At 43.7% G+C, this 12,902-nt stretch overlaps 1 protein-coding gene across 3 annotated transcripts in view; it reads left to right on the top strand.

The window, feature by feature from the left end:
* The first annotated feature begins 497 nt into the window (after window positions 1–497).
* Window positions 498–12,902, top strand: part of CHD2 (chromodomain helicase DNA binding protein 2) — an 87,052-nt gene continuing 74,647 nt past the window's right edge. Inside the window, exon 1 of one of the 3 annotated variants that reach the window (XM_079318160.1) lies at window positions 498–573. The gene's annotated coding sequence lies outside the window, so the exon portion shown is untranslated. Of the gene's footprint in view, window positions 574–686; window positions 805–2,832; window positions 3,097–12,902 lie in introns of those variants that run through there. The other 2 variants (XM_079318161.1, XM_079318159.1) reach the window with 2 other exon arrangements.

The raw sequence follows: 12,902 nt of genomic DNA, 5'->3' as shown, positions 1-12,902 counted from the left end.
TATTTCACTTCTCTGTACAGCTTGTAAAAAGCTTCTTGGAAACCAGATCTTTGCGTTTTACTTTGAGTTCACTTATCTGCCAAAAGCTGTTTCAAGTTACTCTTTCCAAACCGTATTAAATTAATCCTTAGGTAAGAGGGAAACAGCAACAAGTACTGTGTATCTTTGTTGAGAACTTACCGGTTCTAATTACGTTTCCCTCTTATAAGATTTAATATCGAAGACTACAAAATGAGGTCAACCTCTATTAAATATAATGACTTTCCCTGTGGAGCTTGCAATGAAAAGCTTCACAACAAAGGTTTCTATTTAAGGGAGAGGAAGTTTCTATTACAAAGTAGTCCCCTAACTTGGTGCAGGGGCTTTGTTTTCATTTGCTGGCTACAACAGAGTGAAAAAAGATTTGGGTTGTGGCTTTAAATAGTGCTTATCTGAGAAAAAACAGGCGAGTTAACACATTAAGATAGGGAAGAACAAAAGCACTGTTGTTACAGGAGATGACCTAGAACCAGTCTGGCATGCAACATCTGTGATCCTGAGCCACACCAGGAGCTGCATGCAGTGAGCAAAAAGGTAAAAGCAAAAGCAGCAGGTCTGCGTTTTGCTGCAGGCTGGGCACAGTTCCCCATAGGTATCCCAAGAACAGGCAGTGTGGTCTGCTCCTGCAGGAGACGAAATTAAACTTGTAAGGGATACAGGAGCTACTCGGAAGGCTGGGAAGAGCACCATTTGGTGCTGTGCCATCTCTGCCGTCTTTGGGCAGCTGCGGCGTGCTCAGCGGGCACATCCCGCCCCGCCCAACCAGTAAGTCCGCATATCTCTGATTTTCAGAGGTGCAGTGGCTCGAACTGGCTGATTGGTGCTCCTGTAGCTATTTGCGGGGTGTTTTTTTTACTTGATATTAAAAGCTAGGCAAGCACAATGCTACCTTATCAACTAAATTCTCTTTTACACCAGAAATGGAGGTAAACATGGCCATTTTTTTTTTTTAATTGCTGTTGTCCTGATAGCAGCGTAACCGCTACCGAAGTTTGCTCTTTATTTAATGGATTTTTTTTTTCTTCCTGCAGCCTTGCAGGAATGTGCCGGGCAGTTAAAACACTGCGGTTGCCAAGCGCAGGAGGGTTATTTTGGCATCAGCAGGGTTATTTTGGAATCAGCCCCTACGAACTGCGCTAAGGGTGCCGTGTTGGAGCCGGGTGGAGAGCATCTCGAGAACGGCAGCCCTCGGTTGCTCATCCCCGGCTGCTCTGCTCCCCCCTTCCCTCGCAGCTCACTCGCTGCTTTACGTTCCTGATCCCCTAGCCGGCTGGAATAGCATGCAAATGTTATTTCAGTGTATTAATGTCCCGGCGCGGTGACGCACTGCAGGGAACACGGGCTGGCCCTGGGGCGCGCTGCTCACGGGGACGCGGCTCTGCCTTCTCCGCCAGCGGCCGTGCTCGCCCTTTAAGAAAAAGCCTGCAGTAATTTTCCATTCCCCTGCGCGGTCCTGCCTACGTGGCAGGAATTGTTTGTGCAGGCTGGAGCATGGCAAGCCCCGATCCGGCGGTGGTTGCCTGGCTACGCGCTCGGCATGCCGGCGGCGCGCCAGGCTCCTGGGAAGCACCTTTGTTCCCGAGCAGGGATTTGAGCTGGGGTTTCGTGCCCAAAGATGGGGACAATCCTGCTTTTCTCAAGGAGCCTGACAGAACTCGGCTTTCCAAACAGCACGAGCCAGCCAAAATCCTCAGCAGTAGTAGTAATATTAATAATAATAATAATAATAAATTAATATGCATAGACTCCGTCTCTTGTGGCGGTTTCCCTTCCTTTGCGCAAGGAAATATCTTGTAATGAGCTCGTGATGTTTGTTTGCCGTTGCTCTGATCATAACAGTCACTTAATGGAGGTAGAAATACTGTCAGCAAAATCCTCCCCCGCTCTTGTTCTTTCCGTCTAATGAACCAGACGGATCGCTGTTGTTCTGCAAGTTGATAAGCAGGTTATTTTTTTTTTTTTGTTTTGTAAGCTCTGGAGCCCTGACAGAAGAGTAGTCTGAAATACCTAAAATATTTCAAATGCCACCAGCAGAACCTGCAGCAGCAGGAGGAGCAGGTCTGTGTGCTGCTCCTACTTGCTGGGGCTTAGCTTTGAGTATGGCAGCAGCGTCAGTGCAACAGGCATTTCCATGATGGCTTCAGCTCCAGGACAGCTTATTTTACCTGTTTGAGGCTTGATACTTGTCATTAACAAGCATTCTGTGGTGCTGCTAGCAGCCCATGGTGCCAAGGTCTCTCCCAGCATCAGCAGACAAACTAAACTGGTAGTTGTCACACAAACAAGTGTGGCACCCCACAAGTCCCCCCCACTTAGGTAATGCTGCCACTTCCCTTCTGCAGCAGCTCCAGGAACCCTCAGGAGTTGCTCCCCGGGAGGAATGAATGATTACTTTGGGGTGTCTTGTCTGTCTGGAAACCTGAGAATCGAAAAATTTGGTATAAAGTAGAGCACACTGAGCATCAACCTTAATTTGGCTTCATGGAGGGGAATTTTGTGGTGGCGTTCTGGCATCCTGAATTGCACAGATGAACAAACCTCATCCAACAGAGCCCTGGCACAGCTACACAGGGGCCCACCTACCCAGCCCCACTCCCTGAGGAGCTCCACTTGGATTGTGGCTTTTTTTTTTTCTCCTGGTCACAGGCACAGCCTGCCCTGCAGCCCTGTCACCCTGACACCTGTGTCTCCTAAGCACAACCTCTCTGAGGTTTACAGTTAAGAGATGTTGGTTTCCTGCAGTTTCTCTCACAAATTAGCAACGTTCTCTGCTTTCTGCGCTCCTTTTTGCTCCTGTTTCCTCACACCCAGTCTTTCCACCACTTCCTCCTCATCCCTGCTGCCGAGGGCTCTGTTGCTGCCACCCAGCAGCTCGGTTGATGCCCCGACCATCTGGGACCTGCACAGTGTTCCCCACCTCCGGGAGAGCCATGCAGGAAGGGTGGAGCAGGGCATGTTCAGCAGCTTGGCCACATGCCATCCATCACCTGGAACATGCTTTTCCTCCATCCAAGTGTGCCTTGTCTGATGGGAACGACTGAGCAGACGTTTGGGAGGGTGAGTTTCAACATCCCAAGGTCAAATTTTCCCATATGGGTAACTTGATGGGAAGAAACAGCACCTTATCCATGTTACACACTGCTTGGCTTTCTGCTCAGTGAACTTTTTGACTTGTTTTATCTGTCCTTGGATTTGGTTTCGTTTGTATTTTTTAAAGTAAACTACTCCCTCTTAGTATTAAAAAAACGTATCTAAGAAAAGCTGGGTTTGGCTCTTAAAAATCGGTTGTTAGTAGTAGCCCTTTTCCTTTTCAGTGTGTTTTCAGAAGTGAAAAGCAGTACTTGGGAACTCTTTATTTTTTCAAGAAGGCACATAAACAGAGAGGTGTGCGAAAGAGGGTCCCTTTCCAAAATACATCTGCCCTGTGCTGTACAACACACAACCACAGCCGCCTTTGCTTGGGATTTGCTCCACACAGGAAAATGTGGAGGATCCACAGAGGAGGGTTTGCCTCCCTTGTTTGTGTAGTGAGGAATGTGGGTGAGTCACCGCCTTCTTTGAGGAATGAAACCTTCCATCCCAACCCCTTACGCCTTTGTTTGCTCTTAGAACTGCAGTGCTGTTGAAGGTAACTCACACTCCCGTGGCTACGCCGGGGCTCAGGTTTAACATCTGGTTTTTTATTCCCTTCTTAAAAGCACAGGATGGGACTACACCTTCCCACGAGCGGTCCAAAATCCCTAGGATCCTGAAGGCTTTAGGAGATGAGAGCAGGCAATCCCCCGGCCGGTCCCCAGCACCAACAGTGCGGCGGGGTGTGGCTCTTGAACAGCATCGGCCCTAATTAAAAGAGGCAATTTCCAACGACGAAATTAGAACAGTCTTTCAGGTCATTTTGTTTCAGGAAGGCAAGAAAAGCAAAGAAAAAATGTGCTGGAAAGACACAAAACCCAGAGGACAGTTTTCTAACTTTTATAGCTTTCAGCGATTTTAACTTAGGGACCTGTGGCCATTTTGTGAATGAATTATCTGATTTCAAAGGTTTTAAAATGCCTTAAATGATATTCCTACTTTAAAAAATTAAGTCATTACTTTATGAAGGTTCTTAAATATCAGTTTCAGTTCTTTCTTTTATGTTTTGCAGATTGAAAAAAATATATAAAAGACTTAATACATAATTGTGCCATCTTCCTCGACTGCAATTTGACATCTAAACCTGATCTTTCTTTCCATATATAATAGATGGTTTCGTTCTTGGTTTCAGGTTTTTTTAGGGTGATTTTTTTTTTACACTGTAAATCTGCAAGTTACTCCCAAAAGCCCAGTATTTATATTTATTCCATAGCAAGCATGTGACTGGTATGACTGTATAATTATATCAAAATGAATTTGTGCTCTTTTTGTCGCAAAATGTTCCGGGGCTACAGATATGTTTTGAATTCATAATAAACACCGGGTACCGAGATTACAAGAGAAACTATCTGCAAAATCCTACGGATTAAGGTCACGCATGAGATACTTAATTCTCCCTCCTGTGAGGTTTGATTGCAAGATAGTGTGCTCCCACTGACTTCTTAAAATGAGAAAGCTTGAAAAATTGACCAGATTCTGTCAAATTCGCTTCACTGCTAGTGGAACCGGAGGTGTTGAAGAAATGGGGAACTGTGAGGAAAGGAAGAAAAAGAGACCAAGGAGGGTCAAAATCCCTGCTGGTTCACAGCTTGGAAGTGAGGAAAGACACCAAGATGACTTTTTTTTCCCCTGGCACAATTTGATGTACTGTAGAATTTGCTGTATGAGACGAGGCAGCTCTTCCCTCTGTTGCTGTGATTGCAGCAGGGTCTCAAGGCTATGGTTGGGACCAAGGCTCTGTTGTGCCAGGCCAAAGGACGTGTCCTTGAGGGTAAAGGATGCAAAGTGTGGATGGGGGAAATGCGAGGAGCCAGATGGAGGTGGAGGGGGGGGGGATGGGGAAGCACCTCAGTCCTATGCAAATTCAGGCATATCATTTCCCCCTGCCCCAAATGTATGTACGATCAGTCAATGCACCACAGAGACTTGATGGAAGGTAAAACTGGGTACAACTCTGGGGGACAGCCAGTCCCCAAGAGCATTGCTGTCCTCCACATCTGCCAGGAGGTGGATTCAGTTAATTATGTTTTAACAGAGGTGGCTATTCTTCTGCTGTTTTTTATTTTCCCTCTCCATAAACTATTGAAAATCATCTGATGGGAGTAACTTCCAGTAGCTGATTCTGTCACACAAATGGGGTGCATCCTTGTAGAGGACAAACAACCCTGAGTTTAAGTTAAATATGGTTCAGCTGCATGGACTCCCTGTCCAAAAAAAGGTGTGGATGTAACAATTTCACCCTGTTGCAGCCATGATTAGTCACTCGTGTCGTTCATGCCGTCTGTAACTAGGGCATCGCTGCTGCCTCACTGCCTGTCCCAAGGGACCTGGGTGGTGTTTGTGCAAACGCGATTGGGCTGAGGAAGGGGAGGAGAAATGCAGCTCTCAGCCCGGGATATATTTAGTGAATGCAGCTGTGGGAGGCAGCAGGAACAAGGGAGCTTTTGTATTGCCTGTGCTCTGACAGCTCACATGCCTAAATAATCTGCTAGTTTCTTACCCATATGTTTCCTCTCCCTGGTCCCCAGTGTTTTTAATTTGAATGTGAAGTTTTGTCAGGATCCTTCCTAGAGTTTAAAAGTGAGATGTGTTACAGTGTCAGCCTTGGTGCAGCACTTCAGGCGGGGAAACCTGCAACTTTCACGGGCACTGGACCTTCTCCATGGCGACTAGGGAAATTTGACTCATCTTTTAGGGAAGGTAGTGATGTTGGAATATGCCTCCCATGTGCACTGCAGAGCTTGCTTGGGGTGGGAGCAGACCTGCAGTGCTGCTGCGGCCCCGCCCAAGCAAGTAAAGTCTGCCAGGGCTGCTGAGCTGGGGTGCAGAGCTTGCTTTTGGCACCCTGGGCATTTCATTGAGCTGTACAAATTCTGCTGGTCCTCCTGGCATCCCTGGGAGTCTGATCCAATAGTCGTTGGTACGTCATGGGATAAAAAAGGACAAAAATAGGTTTACTGACCCGCTGGGTCAAGCAGGAGCAGGTTACTGTTGCTGTCCATTAGGACTAATTTGTCTGTGCTCTCTGGCAATGTTCTGACTTGTCCCCAGAGAAAAAGATAGAGGCTGAGAATTCCCTCTGTATCTTCTTCCCTGGCTTGTTCAGTGGTACACAACAATTCACGAGCTGGCTGGCCTCAGGCTTTAAAGATTTATAACAAATTATACTGCAGAATAAAGAAAAGACTTTTTTTTTTTTTTTTTTTTTTTTTTTTTTTGGGAGGGGGGTCTTTTTCTGATATGATTAAGGGGTTGAGAAAACAAGACTGGTGCAGGGTAGTGCTGTCTGGATGATGGAGAGGAAGACAGATTTAGAGGGAGACAGTCTCTGCCATTGCTTTCCCAGAGCTTGTCGCACCTTAGGGTGTTTTTCCACGCACAGCAGCATTGCCAGGGATGTTACAGGGACACATTCTTGGGCAGAGCAGCACTCCCAGCCCGCCATGGACAGCATGATTTGCTGTTCCTGTGGCAGGGCCCTGATATCCATATGGGAAATGCACCTCCTGTGGGTGGCTTTCATCGTTCCACCACAGGCTCGCACTGATCCTGAAACGCATCCAGCTTCTCCTAAAACTGTGTGAGTGTGCGGGATACAGCTGTCCCACCTCTGCATGCTGGGGTTGCAGTGGCCAGTTTGTCTGTCAAAAGTATTTATTACTAAAGTATAGGAAAAAATGCATATCTGAAAAAATCTGTACGAACACGATGCCCTGGGATCCCATACCGCCTTTTCTATCTGGAATCCCGCGGCCTGCCAGGGCTTTGTTTCCGCAGTTAAATGGTTAACTGGAGCACTAATTGGCTCTGAGCGCTCCAGCCCTTTGCAACAGATTATTGGCATGCTGGTAGGAGCAGCTCCCTTCCTTCCCTTCCCCCTTCATTATAAAAACATGTACTGTAGAGAAACCAAATACCACATGGCGCTCTGCGCCGAGCCCGTCACCGTGTTCAGCACAAAAACTCCTTTTATATTTGGGAAGCGGAGGGAGAAAATTCTGGAAAGGCAAGATCGCGGCGATAGCGGCTGAATCGGCACATTTATTTCACAGTGTGCAGGGGCTGGAGCCCACAGCCCCGCGGCCGCGTGGGGAGCAGCGCCGGGGGGGCTCCCAAAGCCGAGGGGAGCCTGGAGGAGAACTCTCCCCGCCGCGTTTCGGCTTTGCGGAGGGCTCTCGGGGCTGTATGTGACGAGAGAAAAATAAAAACTTTGCGGGGAAAAAACAAACAAACAAAAAGAAGTTTCATTTCTATTTTCCCGAGGAGCCGTGGGCGTTTTTGAGCTGTCTGCAGAGGCAGGCGCCATTTCGTGAGGCGGCGTTAGTGCTGCGGGAGGAGACATGTTGTGTTCGTGCAGTTTGTGTTTTAAGGGTTTTCTCCTTGGTTTAAAGCAAGAGGGTTATTCATCCCGCCTTCACCCTCGTTCAGTCCTAAGGCTTTCGTTTTTATAAACTTGAAGGAAAAAAGTAATGACAAGCAGGGAAAAGGGGAAAAGTTCTCCTGAGGTTATCACAGTCTGCAAATAAAATCAGGTCTTACTCCAGGAGACACAAAATCTTAGAGGTGTACCTGGTTCCAAAAGTGCCACGGAGGGTGGAAGGAGGATAACCAGGATGACAATGTGGCTGTACACCAAACCCAGGTGTGCAGGGAAAATGTGGTATAACAGGCACGTTTTAAAGAGAGGATTTTTTTCCAGTTGCAAAAGAAAGTCTGACTGTTCTGTGCACAGACAAAACTGGCCTGTTGTGATTTACATGAGCTGACTTGACTTGCAGGTATTGGGATGTTAGTTTTGATCTAAAAGCCCAGACTATTGCTAGTGGTGCAGAGCTGCTCTTTTGATCAAAGGAGAAAATAGGAATTGTGGCAGGAGTGAGCTCAGGCTGATGCCCTTCAGTGCAAACTCCTGGAGTAAGCTGCAGCATTTTCATTAAGGGCCTTTGGTAAGGGAGTTGACTTTTTACCACTCGGAGGCCTTTCACTTGCAAAATGCATTATCAGGCTCATTTGTTTAACTAGTCTGTGGGAGCTGGGAGAGGGAGAATTAACGCTGGCATTTGGGAATACAGCTGATAGCGCTGCATTTGATTTTGGTTTCATGTCATTATTTTCTGGTTTTGGAGTCAGGAAAAGCTGCTCATTTATTTTTCATGTAGCTGTATTTTTTTTCTCCTGGCTTCTTAAGGAGGCAGAGCTCATGAAATTGTGCTGTTGAAGGCCTGGAGCTTTTGATCTGATGTTCAGTTTCAATAAATATTATGTTCTGGAGGTTCTGCACTTTGGGGAAGGCTGCACGTTATAGAGATGAATCAGTGTGGAAGGACTGCAAAATGAGTGCAGAGGGTCTCTGTTCCCTTTCCTTGCTGACCCATCAATGAGCTTCTCATTGCTGGCTGACCAGTCCATAATGTTTAGTTTGGAAATGTTGCAGTCTCTGCAGGAATCGGGAATATGGGGTGGGATTGGGAATGCTGCAGCAGTGCAGCACACTTGGGTGTGGGGCTGCTGACTCCCAGGAAAGCAGCCGTCCTTATTTCAGCTGCTCACAAAAGACTTGAAAACTTTCAGCCCCAGTATTCAAATCCCAACGAGGTTTGCAAGGAGTATTAGTCATGTTTAAGACTCCTCCATGTTATGTGCAGCTGAATTTTGCAAGGTCTTTGATCTCCTCACTCTGGGTCTAAAGGTTCCTTTTCAAGCTTGTCACCTGCAAAGATTTCTTTGAGACGGTGATTGCTTTATTGCAGAAAAGCCTCTTTGCCACCTCACAACCATTATTTTCTTGATTGCCCTTTTTTACTTTGCTAAGGTTATATTCCATCTGCAGTTCAACCATAACCTCGGTGCAGTGCATTGATCACAGCAATAAATGTAGTGAAAAGCTCTAGTGTGACATCCATGCATATCCTTGGTTTGTTTGTCTAACACTCTGCATTATAATGATAATGTAAAGCATAAAATAGTTTCCATATATAGAAATCCCTTTTCCAGCACATACTAATGTGCCTTTTGGAACCCTTTAATTAGGTTATGTTTTCTCCTAAACCTATTTCTGCATTATTAACAGCACTTGAGTAGACTTTAACATTCCAGTTTTGGTTACAACTTTCATTCTGTTCAGTGTGTGTGTGTGTATATATATATATATATATATATATATATATATACAAGAAAATAATCCTTTATTAATCTTTTGAGCAGAACAGTTTTCATTTGTTCAGCAAAAGTCCTGTGCCTGAGTGTTCATTATCAGCACCTGATATGCTAGCCTGGAGCACAATAGCCTAATAATTGGAGTTTAAGAGGAGAGAAAAAAGCTAGTTATTAAAGTCACAGTGTTTCATTTTCATGCATGTTATGATTGTAAATTATTCAAGCATTTGCCTTTAGCTCCTACACGTACGAACTCATGCTCCCCACACATTTTTTTTCCCAAAGTGCTCTATAGTTTCCTTAGTCTTACACCCTAGGTTGGAGTATTCAAATGTACTGGTTAATACCAGTAGCATGTGTGACTCATTACAAGAAAATCTGAGATAGTTTCTCAGTTAAAAGCATTTTATGTTGACCTATTTGCTTCTACTTCTGTCTAACGTTTGGTCTCTTCGTAGTCAACATTCTGTTTTATGGAAAGGTTTTAAAGGCGTGCTGAAGGAGAGGAATGGGAGGTAAAGTGCCTAGCACAATTTATATTCTTTCTTTTGCCATTATTAATAAAAATATGAAAGAAAAATAAGTGTTGGGGAAAATTAAAGGAATGGTTATGCAATTATATCTGTAGGTGCAAAGCTACAACGTGTTCGCTCTACTCTTGAAATTTAGACCTCTGCTTCAGGTTTTCTCTCCCTTCTACAGACTGAATTAGCTCATTTCAGTTGCATTTTCCAAGTACTACCATACATGCTCATCCCTAAATTCACTTCATGTGCTTCCAAATCCTTAGGACAACATTCGGTTTAGACACAAGAAAAAATTGGAGTGATTCCACGGGCCTAAATGTAATTACTCAGCCCTGAATTAAAGGCACAGACACATAACTTATGTCCCATGTGCTTGGAGTAGCAAAAAGAGATCAAAATCTCAGGTTTCATCATTAAAGTAAAGGTTTCTACACTTAAGACACATTTGTAGAGAGAAGCAGATTCTGGTTAGATGCATGATTAAATCTTGAAGAAAATAAATCTTATTTTGGACACATAGAACCTTGTTGGGATCTTCCTCTGGGTGAAATGGCAACGAAGCTGGCAGTCAGATTTTTCAGGTGGTGATCAAGCACTGTGCGTGGCTCAGCCAAGATGTCTTGTATTTGCTCTGCTGCTTTAATTGCACAAAAAGCCAGTGACCTAATTTTGTGTCAGAATTGTACCAACAGTGTTTTCTAGGGCTGCTTATGTTTTGGCACAGCTCACTACGTAATACAAAACTTTGACTATTAAAAAAAAAAGTGCAGTGGGAATGGTTTTAAGCTGAGAAAAAATTGTTATCCTTAACAGCTTGGTCAGAGAGAGGGGGAGTATTTGTTTCACTATGAAAATCTCTTGTCTGCAACAGTTAAAGCTGGGAGCTCCAGAGTTTATGTGCCTGGTGCCCAGAGCTGCCCGAGTCCCCAGGCTGATGAGCTCTCTTGAGTTCGGTAAAGCTCTGGCAGGAGCCACTTTATAATGAATTGACTGTAGGAAGAAAATACAAAAGCTCATGGGAAACATCAGCCTGACACAGGAGTTGTTTCTGTTCAGGTGAATTCTAATCTAAGTGTGTTGGTGCATCATTACAGCAAAAATTGATTGGACTCCACATCTAGCAAATATTGGCAAATAGGAAGAGGTTTGTTTTGAGCACTACAAACTACTACTCTTTTGTGTATCTGATGCATTACAACAGGGTGATTCAGTGCTTTGTCATACTGTCTGTGAAATAAAAAGTATATGCTTGTAAGATTTCAGAAAAAAAGGTATCTTTTCCCTGCATGTGGCAATTTACTGAATAATGCATCATTTTGTCAAGTTTTATATAACAATCAATAAATGCCCTATGGTGCTACCTGCACACGGGAGACGAAAATGAAGATCATTATAGAAACAGGCTTGAAACTTGCTTGAAATAAAAATCCCAGTTCTATACTTGCAGTTTTGGAGGCCTGGGCTGTTTTTCTTTTCATTCTAGAGTAGCTGTAATTTATCTTGTTCAATCTGAGTGAAATTCCTCATGTTTGCAAGGCTGGTATGAAACCCTTTGCTTCCAAAACTCCAAGGAGATTTACCAAGAAAATGCAGTTGTTGTTACAATCATCATAATAACTTTCCAAAGTCTCTACTAACTCCAATGGAGAGTGAGTAAAAATAAAAATTAGAGCTTATACTTGGAACTTTTTTCCCTCGATTTTAACGTGTAAACACATATATGTGCTAAACATGTTTTCCCTTTTCTGATCATATTCCTCAAACACTTAAGTAATCAAGCTTTACTGGCTTTTGTTTGCAGGAAGTAAGTTTTAAGATGGTCAGGTAAATGCCTCTGGAAAATGAGCTTTAAATGTGAATAAGGAAGTAATCATGTTAGAACTTCAAATTATCTGAACTTACAAAAAATTAATTTCCTTGTCTATATCTTCTAAAAATATAATTTTGCAGCTACATTTACAATCCAGATATTCTGAAGATTTGGCTTAAAAGTTATAAAATGTTCTGACTCTTTATGTAACAATTCCATAACATATTGGAAAATGGGAGAACAATATCTATTTTGAAATCGAAGATGGGATTAGGCTTTCTTAATTGTGCTTATGCTTTGTGGTTTTTTTTTAAACAAACTCTTTATAAAACAATGACCACAAAACACTCCCATGACTCTGCAGACTCTTATTTCCAGCTGGAATGGTGAGATAAAGAACACTGCTTGCAGCTCCTACCTTTTAAAGTGATTTTAAACCCTGTCACCACATCTAATCCTTGTGTGGTTCCAATCCTGCAAGTTTCCATCAGTTTGAGTGTGTAAGCCAGGGCACAGCACCTGCCTTGGTGTGCCCTACCTCTGAATTACAGTCCCTGGGAAGGTGCACTTCAGTTTCTTATTTGCTTTCAAAGGTGATGTCAGCAGTAAGCAAAGTTGCATCATAATTTTTTTTTCATGCAAGGGGATATGTAATACCTTGTTAACACTTTTATAAATGCCAGTGTCTAAGTGGAGGCAGGTAAAAGGGTCAGTATTTTTCTTCCATGTCCCAGTGCTCTTATAAAAGTTTTCCAAGCCAAGCAGAATAGTTTGTTACGTAAAAGGTGACCTTGAAAAAACAGCATACAAGAAGCAGGGGCTCAAAAAGGGGTAAAGAAACAGATTTGTTGTTCCAAGCTCCAGTGTTTCACTTCAAGAAGCAATTAAAAATGTTATTATCCAATCACCCACATTGTTTAGGCTTGGAACAGTCTAGAGTTTTAAACTTTCATAAGATTTTATGAAAATAAGGACAACTGCATCTTTCTGACTTTTCTTATATCTCAAAGCTATTGCCATTTAAGGCAATAGCTGTGTTAGACCAAATACAGCATAAATACATTGCCAGTTAAGATGGCAACAAGGGTTAGTTTGAAGATGATCTGTAATAAAAACAAAGAGCTTCAAGTCTCAAACCTCCTTAAGAAAAGTGGATTTGATTTCCCAAGAAAAATGTATGTATATTCCCTAGTGGAGTTAATACAAAGCATACTAATTAATCCTCTCACTAGACAATA

This window comes from Erithacus rubecula (genome assembly GCF_903797595.1).
Source record: "Erithacus rubecula genome assembly, chromosome: 14".
NCBI lineage: Eukaryota > Metazoa > Chordata > Aves > Passeriformes > Muscicapidae > Erithacus > Erithacus rubecula.
This window is presented reverse-complemented; position numbering and strand designations above follow the sequence as displayed.